The following is a 15156-nucleotide window of genomic DNA, read 5'->3' as shown; positions in this document are numbered from 1 at the left end:
ACACAAGATTTATAAAAAAAAAATCGGTTGCCTGTAAAGTCGGTTTTACGGGCGAAGATTTTACGTGACAACGTCTTTTTCTCGGTAGAATATTTATTGATATGAATATTATTAAATTGCACAATCGGAACAAGGAATTGAATGAAAATAAGAATTGCACAAATTTTAACTATAGAAATATATTTTGTTTACTAAAACATTGTACATGTAAACTTAAACTTAACTAATTTCTATTTGAGTGATTTTGTTGAGGATAGGACGATGATAGGAGAAATATGAAATGACAGGAAGTGTTTCTGCTGTAATGTGTCTTGAACGCCAAGAACGCTCGAGAAAGACAGAGACACACCGATTCAACGCGCCTAATTCTCTAGTGCTGCGCGCGCAGCGGACCAATCATGTTTGAGTGGGAGAGAGACGCAAGGCATTCGCCGGTCCGGCGGGCCTCTCTCTCGTTCGGTGACTCATCGTAACAGACGTGAGCGGGCGTTACACTTTTTCATGAATGACTCCGAGCCACAACCTAATTTAAGACGTTGTCACGTCAAAAAATCGATGTTTACTGAGAAAATACATTTTTGAAATCGGTATTATTCTGCACGTCAATCACTTCCATTTGAAAGTTTTCGGGAACTGTATCCACATCGCTATTAACTGACGAAACGGCTGTCTTCTCAGCTTTGAATATGTGGAATCATAATTAAAATTCGTTGATTAAAATGTTCATATATTGTGCTTTTTTTTGAGAGGTAGTAACGTTTTCTTTTAAAATAATGTGGAAAATGAGACACATTATTCTGCAAAAGATGTTGTTTCCATAATTGTAATTTGCGCTCAAAGTCCAGAATTTTATCATACAAATTTTATGTATACTTCCTTTGCCTTGAAGTTTCACACTAAGATCATTGAGATGCTGAGTCATGTCAATAAGAAACCCAAAATCGCAGATCCATTCTTTATTACCACAATGAGGAAAGGCATATCCCTTCATATCCAAGATTAGTTATATTTCACTTTTTAAGTTGACTTGTCGAAGTATGTGTAAGAAGTCAATATACTTCGGTATTAAAAACCACGTCGACATATTCAGTTTCCAATTCTTTAAATTCACGGTGATATAACGGGAGCGATGTTATAACATTAATTAGTTTAATTATTGGTACTGTGATATGTGGCAAACTCGATCTTTTCACATGCGAATTTTCCTAGTGCATTATGAGATGGGTAACGAAGATTTCTCTTCCTTTGATCTTCTTTATGTCTTGAAATAGCCTTCCCGATACTCCTACATACATGTTTGACATTGCTCTTACTCTGTCTGTCGATATACAAATAAACTATTCTTATAACATTGAATAATTTTTCGATACAGACTTTGGTTCATCGTACAGGTATTTGCCGGTTGTAGTCCCTTGCGTTAAAACCAATGAACACAATTCTTCGGTAATAATAAATTTGGTGTTAATACCACGTAAAAATATAGCGAGTTGTGCTGTTAGTTGCTGATATGAAAATAAAATTAAAAAGAAGTGAACTCAGAAAACAACAACCAAAAATTAATGTAAGAATGCTAAAAAACGAAGAAATAAAAAACGAATTAAAAAATAATGTGAATGTTTGTATGCAAAAAACACTAACTGGCAACAATCGAATTATGGATGCAAATAAAAAGTGGTGGGAAGTATAAAGAAATAAAACGAATAATTAAGGAAAAAATCAAAACAACTAAGGAAATCTATTTGATGAAACAATGTAAAAAGATAGAAGAACTAGAAACAAAATATGATATGAGAATATTCACAAAAAAAATAAGCAAAGTGACTGAAATGGGTCGAAATAGACAGCAAGGACACATAAAAGACAAAAAAGAGTACTACTAATAGATTTACCAGAGAAATTAAGACGAGGAGCACGTTAGAGAACTCTTCCAAGATGAAAGAGGTGAAATGCAGAAAATACAAGAATTAAATCCTTTAGAGAGACAGAAGATCACGATAGATGAAATCAAATATGCTATCAAAAACTATAAAGATAATAAGTCAGCTGGATTAGATAAAATACCAGTAGAACTGTTAAAACTAGTAGAACAATATAACATGGAAGTATTGGCAGATTTATTCAACACGGTGTACGATACAGGAATAATACCAAAAGAGTGGCTGAAGTTAGCATTTATAACCATCCCTAAAAAACAAGCAGCAAAAGAACTCTGATTATCGTACACTGAGCCTCATGAGTCATACTTTAAAAGTACTGTTGAAAGAAATACATAAGAGAATATACGGCTAGAGGAGAATATTAGCGAGACGCAGTTCGGGTTCCGAAATGGAATGGGTACTCGAGAAGGACTATTTGCCATCAACATATTAATTCAGCGATGTCGGGATGTAAACGTTGATCTACACTTGTGCTTTGTTGACTACGAAAAAGCTTTCGATAAAGTAAGACATAAAAAACTAATATCAAAACTTATGAACAAGCGCATTGACAGTAAAATCATAAATATAGTGCAAACAATATATTGAAACCAAAGTGCCATAGTTCATATTAATGGGCTCAGAAGAAATGAAGATCTGTAGAGGAGTTAGATAGAGATGTGTTTTATCGCCACTTTTGTTTAACTTATATTCTGAAGAAATTTTCCAAAACACGCTCAATAATATCAAAGCGGGAGTTACCGTTAACGGAGAATTAATTAACAGCTTACGATATACAGACGACACTGTGATCATAGGAACGAGTATAAAAGATCTACAACATCTAATCGAAAGCTTATGTATGAATAGTGCTGAGATGGGAATTACTATAAACGCTAAAAAAACGAAGTACATGCTAATTACAAAAAGACCACAAAATATACATCACCTATTGACAATCAATGGTAACGTGATAGAACAAGTAGAAAAATATCAGTACTTGGGAACTTTGATCAATAAAACCAATGATCATACTGCAGAAATAAATAGGCGAATAGAGATTGCCAGATCAGCATTTATACGAATGAAGCCACTCCTAACGTGCAAAAATCTAAATTTGGAGATCAGACTACGTACCATTCGCTGTTATATATTTTCAATATTATTATTTGGAGCTGAGACTTAAAAAAATGCAATTTAAAAAGAATCGAGGCTTTCGAACTCTAGTTTTACCGCAGAGTATTAAAAATATCATGGACTGATAAAATTTTAAATAAAGAAGAACTGGAGAGGGTTGGTAAAGAAATAGAACTAATAACCACTATACAAATCAGAAAACTGGAATACCTAGACCACATGATGAGGGGACCAAAATATGAAATTTTGAGACTCATAATACAGGGAAAGATTCAAGGAAGAAGATCTGTTGGCCGAAGGCAGAATTCATGGTTGAAGAATTTAGGTGATTGGTATCAATGCATATCGATTGATTTGTTTGGAGCAGCAAGTTCAAAAATAAAAATAGCCATTATGATTGCCAACCTCCGTAGGAAGACGGCACTCTAAGAGGAAGAAGCTTTATCGCAACATTCATCAAGTGCCAAAGAACAGTGTTTGTTTATTTCGAATTTTGCAATGCATTCACGCAGCGTTGTTGTTATGCAAAAATTTTTCGTTTGCAATGTTTCTCGGACAAGTTTTGAATTATCCTTGCAATGGTAAATCTTAATAAACTAATGTTTGAAATAATATTTATTTTACGAGGAAATGTTATTTCTGCAACAGCAGTCAGGCAGTCTTTTCTCATCTCTCATTGGGTGTCATTTTTTTGCCAGTATTTGACTGATACCAAAACTAACTTTTACTGTCGTTTTTGATAAAATAGCTTAATTTTTAAAAATAGTCGGTTGTTTTCCCAAGCTTTTCTTCATTTGATTAAACTTATCTAGCCGGAGTTGTTCTATAAAGTTTTTGAATTCTTGTTCATGTTTTGTATCGTACTGCCTATGTGATTGGCGGGCCGCATAAATATGTTTTACGGGCCGCGTGTTGTTCATCCCTGACTATGACAAAAACAGTATACGAAAACAGTACACAGCGAATGTTTTTCTAGCTATTTTAAGTATTGAAAAAAAAAAAAAATCGGTTGCCTGTAAAGTCGGTTTTACGGGCGAAGATTTTACGTGACAACGTCTTTTTCTCGGTAGAATATTTATTGATATGAATATTATTAAATTGCACAATAGGAACAAGGAATTGAATGAAAATAAGAATTGCACAAATTTTAACTATACAAATATATTTTGTTTACTAAAACATTGTACATGTAAACTTAAACTTAACTAATTTCTATTTGAGTGATTTTCACCGATTCAACGCGCCTAACACTCTAGTGCTGCGCGCGCAGCGGACCGATCATGTTTGAGTGGGAGAGAGACGCAAGGCATTCGCCGGTCCGGCGGGCCTCTCTCTCGTTCGGTGACTCATCGTAACAGACGTGAGCGGGCGTTACACTTTTTCATGAGTGACTCCGAGCCACAACCTAATTTAAGACGTTGTCACGTCAAAAATTGGTTTTATTCCACTACGAGAGTTACGTCCCTGGATTATCCAATGTGTGACGACATATAGAAAGACTATATATACCAGTGTTTAATTAGATTAAGGGCTTTTTGTTTTGTAGTTGTTACCATACCTGTACGTTCTCAATAAATAAATTTTGTTACGGAAATTAATTTTTTAAAAAACCGTTTTCGGCTTTGAACTTCGTAACTGGCGCAGTCATTCGGATTTTTCGAAATTGTACAGTGTTCGTGTTAACCTTGCCGAATTTTGTGTGCAATTTTTCTTTTTAAAGATTAACGGAAAAATCTACATTTCGGGTACGGTAACAGCCAAACGTCCAGGGCTAGGAACAAACATTGTCCACAACCCATTGGAAAAGCCAAGACCAGGGAGAAGGAACCAGCATCGTCCAGAATCCTATTGGTGCAGACGGAAGAACAAAAATAGTCGTCTATAGAAAATGAAAATATTCATGTAAGTGTTTCCTATTTTACCAAAATCCATATTTTTACCTACATATTATATATTTTTTGATTCACTGTGGAGGACATTTTAGATAATTTAGTAAATTTACCTTTTAACGAGATAACTCAACCTAATTTTCAATTAATTAAATATCAAGCAGATAACATTCCTACTTTTGATGGCAATCCGAAACAATTAAATAGATTTATTAAATCATGTGAAATTTTTTTGAATAATCATAGCAATCGAGATGCAAATAATCCTATAAATGTTTGTCTTTTCGATACTGTTTTAAGTAAGTTAACTGACAGAGCAGCAGACCTTATTGCATCAAGAACAGAACTTGATTCTTGGGCAAAAATTAAAGATTCTCTTATAGTAACATTTTCTGATCAGAGATCAATTGATTGTTTAATACAAGATATAATTTCAATGAAAACAAAAAGAAACGAAAATGTACAAAATTTTGGTTTAAGAATCCAGAATGCTAGAAGCATTCTGTGTTCAAAAATAAATATGTCTAATGACCAATTAAATGTAAAAATAAAAAAAATATGAGGATCTTTGTCTTAAAACTTTTATAAATGGCATTAATTATCACATGCAGTTAGTAGTCAGATTAAAGAATCCTGATTCAATAGAACAAGCAATGGCTTTCGCTAAAGAAGAAGAAAATTTTATTACTTTTAAAAATCGAAGTAATACTACGAGACCCACAAATTTTAATAATTCTCGATCCTATAATAATTCTAATAGAAATTTAAATAATAATTCACAACACTCTTCATTTCCAAATAGAAATAATTTTTCTCGAAATCAGAATTTTTAGAATTACAATAATTTTCAAAATCGACATTCTTCCCAAAGTTCTAGTCAATACAGAAATAATAATTTTTTCAGAAATCCAAATAATAATTTTCAAAATCGTCCAAGTTTTTCGAACAATGATGTGAATAATAATAATGGTAACCAATTTCAAAGACAATTTCCAAATATACCTAGATATCAGCCATCTATTCCTACCCAAAATCAAAGCAGAAATTCAATGCGACCTGAGCCAATGGATACAAGTTCCAATAACTTTGGTTTACGAAGTAATTCTAGAAATGATAGACGTTCTCCAAGTAATTTATTTAATCATAAAATAACGAGTAATAATGTAAGAGAAGAAATATATAATGATAATGAAAGAACATATAATAATAATGATTTAAGAAGGTGCAATGAAAATGAAAGAAGAATGTATAATGATGAAAATTTTCCAGTCCAAGCCTCAACAAGTACAGCCACATAAATTTTAATGCTATTAAACAATATGATAAATTACCTAAGATAATAATTCCAGAAATTAATGCTACATTTTTAATAGATACAGGATCAGAACAAAGTTTTTTTAGACCTGACCTCGCAAGAGAACTTTTTTCGAAATATATAATTCCTGAGCAATTTGCTGTGCATACTGCACACGCTACTTCAATTCATAATGAAACTATGACCATTCCAATATTCCCTAGTTTTAAAAATCCAAATTGTCATAAATTTTATCTTTTCGATTTCTCTCCTAATTTTGACGGTTTGCTAGCATGCAACTTTTTATCACAAATCAATGATTGTGATAAAATTAATGATTGATGATGAATTATTGATTTTAAAGATTCAAAACTAAAGACCCCAACCATTTCTCTTCCAATATTTTTAACGTCACAAGATCCAACTAAACAAAAATATTTTAAACCCCTAGTAAAATAATAATACCACCAAGAACTGCTCAAAAGGTTAAAGTCCCAGTTAACAGAAGATCTGGTACAGCGATACTAAATTATACAAAAATCGGAAATGCAGAAATTCCTTCATGTTTAATTGAGATAAATGATCACAACGCTTTTACTATGATAAGTAACCTAGGAGAAACTCCAGCGGAAATTAAATTTACGGAATCATTTAATGTAGAATATATTCAAGAAGAAAATTTAAATAATATTCAGTCATATCATATTGAGGAGATGGACATAGAAGAAGAAGAAATAGATTATCTTCAAAAAGAAAATCTCAAGAAACAGACTTAATCATTGTAACAAAGAAGAATACGAAGCTATAAGTAAATTATGTTATGAATATAGAGATATTTTTTATATAGACGGAACGCCCCTTAGTTTTACGAATGAAATAAAGCATAAAATAGATTTAGTTAATGATACTCCGGTTTACACAAGGAATTATAGATATCCGGAAATTTATAAAAAAGAAGTTAGTAGACAAATAAATGATATGTTAAAAAATGGAATAATACAAGAAAGAAACTCGCCTTTTAATTCACCCATCCGGGTAATAGAGAAGAAAATGGATGCAAGTAACCAAAAGAAATATAGAATAGTTATAGATTACCGCAAACTAAATGAAAATAATATAATAGAAAATAAATTTCCATTTCCATTAATAGATAATATTCTAGACGGTCTAGGAAGAGCTCAATATTTTACTACTTTAGATTTAGCAAATGATTTCCACCAGATAGAAATGGAACCAGCCGATGTACCAAAAACAGCATTTTCCACAGAGACATTACATTATGAATTTTTACGTATGCCGTTTGGATTGAAAAATGCCCCAGCTACTTTTCAAAAAGTTATGAATAATGTATTAAGAGGATATCAGAATGAAATATGCTATATATATTTAGATGATATAATTGTTTTTTCCTCATCATTGCAAGAACATATTAATAGACTGAAAGCAATTTTTGAAAGACTAAGAAAATCTAATTTTTAAAATACAGCTAGATAAATCAGAATTTTTACGAACATAAGTGGCATATTTAGGCCACTTTATAACAAAAGATGGAGTACGACCAAATCCAGAAAAAATAAATGCAGTCAAAAACTTTCCTATTCCTACCACACAAAAAGAAATAAAATCATTTTTAGGATTAGCAGGATATTACAGAAGATTTATCCAAAATTTCGCCAAAATAGCTAAACCTTCAACTATGTGTCTAAAGAGACATGCAAAAGTTATACACACTCCAGAATTTAAAAAATCTTTTAATCATCTTAAAGAACTTTTAATTAATGTCCCTATTTTAAAATATGCAGATTTTTCAAAACCATTTATATTAACTACAGACGCTTCAAATATAGCCTTAGGTGCAATTTTGTCACAAGGAAAAGTCCCAAATGATTTACCCGTAGCATATGCCTCAAGAAGTCTTAATCAAACAGAGCAAAAATATTCTACGGTAGAAAAAGAACTTTTAGCAATTGTATGGGCTTGTAAAACATTTAGACCTTATTTATACGGCAGATCTTCTGAAATTTTGTGCGACCATAGACCCCTAATATGGTTATTTAATTTAAAGGAACCCAACTCCAAATTATTACGATGGAGATTAAAATTAGAAGAATTTAACTATACTATAAAATATAAACCCGATAAAACGAATATTGCCGATTCTTTAAGTCATAAATATTAATGCAATTGAAACAGAATCAAATATAAATAATCCCGGTGACATAGATTTTGATATCGACCAATTTTTAGCTGAATTTAACCCAGACATAGTTGATGAAAATGTAATAAATGAAACTTTGCAAATTCTCGATAACAATGAGGTTACAGAAAACCCACAAGTAAATAAAATTATGTCAACAGGAAATAAGAACAATGAAAACGCTGAGATGGATAACTCAGACACAGATACAGCCCATAGTGCTGAATCTTCAAATGAAAATAGATTCTCAATGCTGGATGAAATAATAAACAATAAAGCCTATCAACTTATCGTTAAGAGAGCGCCTTTTGCAAATTATTTAAAATGCGAATGCGAGAATTTTGAAGGACATAAAATAATAAGAGCTACTATTCCAGCTGACGAAGAAAGTGTGACACAATTCCTAAAAGAAAATGCGTGCAAAAATACTTTATACATTTAATTCTTATCTCAAGAATTATGACCACTATTTCAGAATGTATGGCGTAAATATTTTACAAAATTAAAATTGATTGAATGTACAAAATTAGTTAACAATGTTTTACCACAAGAAAGAAATCAACTAATAAAATATATGCACAACGGCAAAATAAATCGTCGAGGAATATCAGAGACTCTTAGAGCTTTAAAAATAAATTACTACTGGAAATCAATGAAGAAGGATATAGAAAAATATAATAAACGAATGTGAAATATGCCAAAGATCAAAATATAATAGAAATCCACATAATGAACCTTTAATATTAACCCACACACCCTCCAAGCCTTTTGAGATAATACATATAGATACTTATAAATAAACTTAGGCAAATATGCAAATTGCATATTTTGCATATAATGCATAAAAAATGCAAAAATGTCCAATTTTGCATATTTTTATAAAAGTGAGCATAAAGTGCATATAATTTAAAAATTTGGTGTTAACTATATATTTTTATATTCAAACTTACAGATAGCATGAAAATGCAAATATTTAATTTTGTTTTATAATCACTTGGTATTCAAATTCTTGATATAGTAACTAATAAAAGACAGCGGCTTATAGTTTTGTCACGTTTTGTCCTGGAATTAAGGGTTTGTGTTTGCCAGTTTATGTCTCTAGGTAAAAATTTGTATTTTGACGGTCAGTTTCACTTGGTTTCACTTTTGTTGTAAAATTGAAGGCGTAAACAATGTGTATTTTTAATTGTGAATAATTATTGAGCTTTGAAAATGCCGAAAATAAGCAATGTTTCAACTTGGATAAAACCTTACAAAGAGCTATCTATGGATATGGATAATGTTTATTGCTCATGTTGTGGCAAAACTGTAAGTACATACGTATTATTTTTTATTTTATTTTAAAAATTTACACGGTGGTACAAACAAAGATTTTAAAATTGGAGATTATGTTTAAGAAAAGTACCGACACAACGCTAGTTCGCAATAAATCGATGTATTTTTTCTTTTTTCAAGCATTTTTTAAACTCCTTGCGATAAAAAATAGGATACCTATTTAAAATTCAAATCATTTAATAGTCTACTGAAAGGTCGCTAACATTTTTTTTTCTAACAATAGCATAGTTTGCTTTAATTTTGCTAAAAACAAAAACATATTGTACCGTTTTTAAATAAAACGAGCGGTTCGAATTTATATAAATATATTTATTTATAAGTTTACAGTTCGGTAATATCTTAACAACTAAAACTAACTCATAACATCGTTACATATATATACCAAAAGTATTATTCTAGAATAATCCAAAGTAGGCCCACCTCTAATTCGCCTACGTGACCGGTTGTTCTCTCTCGCACTCGATACATCGCGAAAGTTCTCGAAGCGTTTTCGAGATGCAACCGTTACATGGGCCATGCCGAAAGCATGTTCGTAACAATATATATTGGACTTAATTAGGTGCTTTTAATTTATGCTCACAGTATTTTTTCTTTAAATGTAAACAGAAAAGACCAAGAGCCTCTTGTAAATATTTGGGGGTTCGTCTTTCTTGTACATACATTTCTTGATATTTTCCAGATTACTACACCGATTTTTATTTGATTTCACTTAAATATTTTAATTGTTATGCAAAAACGGTTCATTTTTAGTTTATTTCTACAATCTTAGATTTTAAAAATGGGTACAACTATAGAATATTTATATTCTTTTTTAGATTTTATCTGAAAAAAAAAAAATTCAAATAGATCAGCATGTCAGAACCGCGAAACATTTAACTAAAAAAGTAAAAACCACATCCGGTGAAAAATATCAACCTTCAGTGTCCAAGTGCTTTCAGTCAAGTTCCAAAAAACAAACCAAACAAGAATTTTTTAACAAAGACTTGTGTCGTGTATTAGTATCTTCTAATATACCGCTTTCAAAATTATCTAATGAAAACTTTAGTTCTTTTTTAAAAAAATTATTGCAAACGAAACATTCCCAGTGAACGAACTCTAAAGAGAAATAATGTCAAGTTGTTATACTCCTCAGTTATCCACAACATAAAAGCCGAAATAGGTAATAATTAATTTTACATATGTGTGGACGAGACCACTGACTCGTCAGGAAGATACATTGTGCACTTTTTGATTAGTGTACTTAGCGATGAAACCTTTCCAAAATCGTATTTAATTTCCTCTAAGCAAGTGGAAAAAACCAACGCTTTAACAATATCACGGTTTCTACAAGAAGCATTAGCAAACTTTTTTCTTCCTGCTGCTGTGCCTAATGATAAATTATTCCTTATTTTATCTGATGCCGCACCATATGTGGTGAAAGCAGGACAAAATTTAAAAATATTTTATCCAAACTTAATACATGTCACTTGTTTAGCACATGGAATAAACAGAGTTGCGGAGGAAGTAAGAAAATAATTTCCACTAGTTAACAGTTTAATAGCGAGCGTCAAAAAGGTATTCTTGAAATCACCTGTAAGAATACAATGTTACAGAGATATGCTTCCTGCTGTTCCACTGCCACCGCAACCCATTTTAACACGTTGGGGAATATGGTTGGAAGCAAGCTAATTTCTGTGCTGATCATTTTGTTGATTAAAAAACAAAAATTTACCATTTTACGGATGATAGTTGCCAATTTTTATTAGAATCTAAGCAAGCCTTTCAAAATAACATTATCTAACAGCAACTGTCATTCATAAAATCAAATTATAGTTTTGTCCAGAAAACTATAACTCAATTAGAATCCTCAAAATTATCATTGTTAGAGAGTAGTTTTAATAAAAGAATTTGAGTCTTTGTGTCAAAACGTTAAAGGTACTATAGGAAAGGAAATTTTTCAAAAATTTAAAGTAACCATGAAAAAACATAGTGGTTACCAGGTTCTTTCTGAAGTAGTTCAAGTACTAGCTGGGACATTTTCCGAACCACTTAATTTAGAACCATCTATTAGAGTAAATTTGAAAAATGCCCCAGTTACATCAGTTGATGTCGAAAGAAGTTTTTCTATTTACAAATATATGTATTCAGATAAAAGCTATAAGTTTTTATTAGAAAATTTTGAACATCATTTAATAATCTAATTAATATTTAAATGGGAATAAGCCACAATTAAAGGTTAAAATACATTTATTGACGTTTCAATTTCCACTTCGGAAATCGTTCTCAAAATACAAACGTTAGTAAATTAAACAAAATTTGTTTAATTTACTAACGTTTGTATTTTGAGAACGATTTCCGAAGTGGAAATTGAAACGTCAATAAATGTATTTTAACCTTTAATTGTGGCTTATTCCCATTTAAATATTAATTAATTTAAAATGCCACAAGAAAATAGCTTCAGAACAATATTTAATAATCTATTGTTACCACAATTCAAAATAATATTTTTATGTTAAAATAATTGTATATGTTATGTATTTATAATATTTAAGTATTTTGTAAATAAAAAAATATTGTAAATATTTTTTATTACATGCATATTTTCTAGATAAATATGCATATTTTGCATAAAACACTGCATATTTTTGCATAAAATACTGCATATTTATGCGCATATTTCATACTTTTTTATTTGCATATTTGCCTAAGTCTACTTATAAAGTTGGCAATCAAAGATTTTTAACAATTATAGCTAAAATTTTAATATATGGCCAAGCGTAACCATATTTTGGCACAGCGATAACAGCGTGTCAACAATTAGTACATTTCTTTTCATTTTTCGGAATACCTAAACAAATTGTTGCAGACAGTGGCGGAGAATTCAAAAATGACGTTGTAGATGAATTACTAAAAACTCATCAAATAAAAATACATTTTACTACTCCATATCATCACGAATCTAATTCCCCGGTAGAAATATTCCATTCTACCTTAACTAAGCACTTAAGATTACTAAAAGAAAAAGATAAAGATGCAGATAATATTTCTATTATGCCTTATGCTCTTATTGCCTATAATAGTACTACACACACAGCAACTGGCCCTACACCTTTCGAATTAGTATCGGGACATACAGACAGTAAAGATCCCATGAGACTTATTCTAGCTCAAGCATATACTCAATATGTTAATGCACATCAAAATAATACTCAAGCTCTATATACAAGTATACGAGAAGAACATCAAAAACTTAAAGAGAATATAATTGGAAAAAGAAATAAAGATAGAAACTCAAAAGATCCACTTTTAGGATCACAAGTTTATAGAAAAACAGAAACTCGCGGAGGAAAATTAAGTAGAAAATATACTGGACCTTATATACTTACACAAATATTAGAAAATGGGAAAATAGAAATTGAATATCCCAAGAATAAAAAGAAAATAATAGTCCACAGGTACCACCAAAATAATTTCTACACACTGGACATTTATACAAATTTACAATTTAACTTCTGTCATACAAGAATCTTATTTATTGAAAAATGAAGCTCAAAGACTACATATAAGTTTCAAAAATTAAACAAGTTATTATCCAGAATTAGAAAACTCATTTATCCCTTTAATTACGTTACAAAATAAAATAGAAGAACAGATATATCAAATTAATCCACCTTTGTATAAGGAAGAAAAGAGGACTTCTAAATCCTCTAGGAACAATAATAAAATGTATTACAGGAAATATGGACCAAGAAGAAGCACAAAGAATAGAAAACGAAATAAAACAATTAAAAGATAATCAAAGTAACTTAAAACTAAATTCCCTAAGACAAATATCTTTATTGCAAGATTCTATAAATACTTTTAATAATGCTATAAATAATATTTCACATAATCAATTGATTTTGAAATCAAAAATTGAAGCTATAGAGAATAAATTAGCTTTATTAGAAAAAAGTATGAATACACATATTCAATCATTTATTGTGATAAATCAAATTACTTTACTTTATCAAACAATTTATGATATTTTTAAAAAAGTAGAAACTGCAATCTCATTTGCCAAAATAAATACCTTGCACAATTCTATAGTAAATCCAATTGAACTTTTAAATGAAATAAAGAAAGCAAAATCTCAGACAACGTCAAAATTAATGCCTTTTGATTCTACACTAGGAAAAATAATTCAGTATGAGAAAATAATAAATATTAAGAGCTATTCAATAAATTCTATAATTACATTTGTATTAGAGATTCCATTAGTTGAATTGGAAATATATGATTATTACCAACTATTCCCGATTCCTATTCACATGAATAACTCAAATTATCTTATTCATTTACCTTACAAACCTTTCCTTACACGTAATGAATTTAGCTATATCTACATGGAAGATATATGCACAGAAATAGACTCAGAAGAGTACATAATGTAAAGGAAGTAATAAACTAACGATAACCAAAGAAGCCCCTTGTGCAGTCCAATTAATAAATTTCAAGAAAAAGGCATTGTCATGTGAAAATTTCGAAGTAAAAATAAAGAAGATAGAATCTACAAGAATCAGCGACGGAAAATGGATAGTTACAGTTCCAGAAGAAGAATTAGCAATTATCGAGTGCCCAAACTCAAAAGAAAATTTACCAATACATGGAAGCTATGTTTTAGAATCAGTTCCTGAATGTACCGTGTAAATCAAGAATGAAGTCTTCCAAACAGAAAAAATTAGTGTCACTTTGCTCATATAAATCTTCCAAAAGTTATTCCTTCTATTAATATTTTTCAAAATTAAAGTTCAAATTTTTCACCAATAAATCTTAATACAACTAACCTTAGAAAGACTAAAGATATTTTAGAAAAGTTAGGAACACAAAAATATAATTTAAAAGATAATTATTCAATTTATTTTAAACAAACAAGTTTTTGGAAAATCTGTATATATATAATAATTTTCATTTTAATTTTATATTATGTAATTAAATATTGTAAAACTGTGCGTCAAAGAAAACAAGAAGAAAGAAGAAATCTAAGGATTTATTGTGTAAAGAAGCACACCCCAAGGATATGCTTCTTTCTAAGGGAGGAGTTACGTCGTGTGACGACATATAGAAAGACTATATATACCAGTGTTTAATTAGATCAAGAGCTTTTTGTTTTGTAGTTGTTACCATACCTGTACGTTCTCAATAAATAAATTTTGTTACGAAAATTAATTTTTTAAAAAACGGTTTTCGGCTTTGAACTTCGTAACTCGAGGTGTCGAACGAGTAACATCGTTTTATATTTTGCCGTGCTTAGTAAAACATAGTGCAAAAACAGTGAACATAAAAGTGTACCTTCAACTACAAATAAATGTATGTATAATTTACTCATTACTAGTTGAGGTTTGTTTTTTGTTTCAACTGATTAAAATC

The sequence above is a fragment of the Diabrotica undecimpunctata genome, chromosome 11, assembly GCF_040954645.1.
Source record: "Diabrotica undecimpunctata isolate CICGRU chromosome 11, icDiaUnde3, whole genome shotgun sequence".
In the NCBI taxonomy this organism is placed as follows: Eukaryota; Metazoa; Arthropoda; class Insecta; order Coleoptera; family Chrysomelidae; genus Diabrotica; species Diabrotica undecimpunctata.
The sequence above is the reverse complement of the archived record's forward strand: the minus strand, read 5'-3'. Positions refer to the sequence as shown.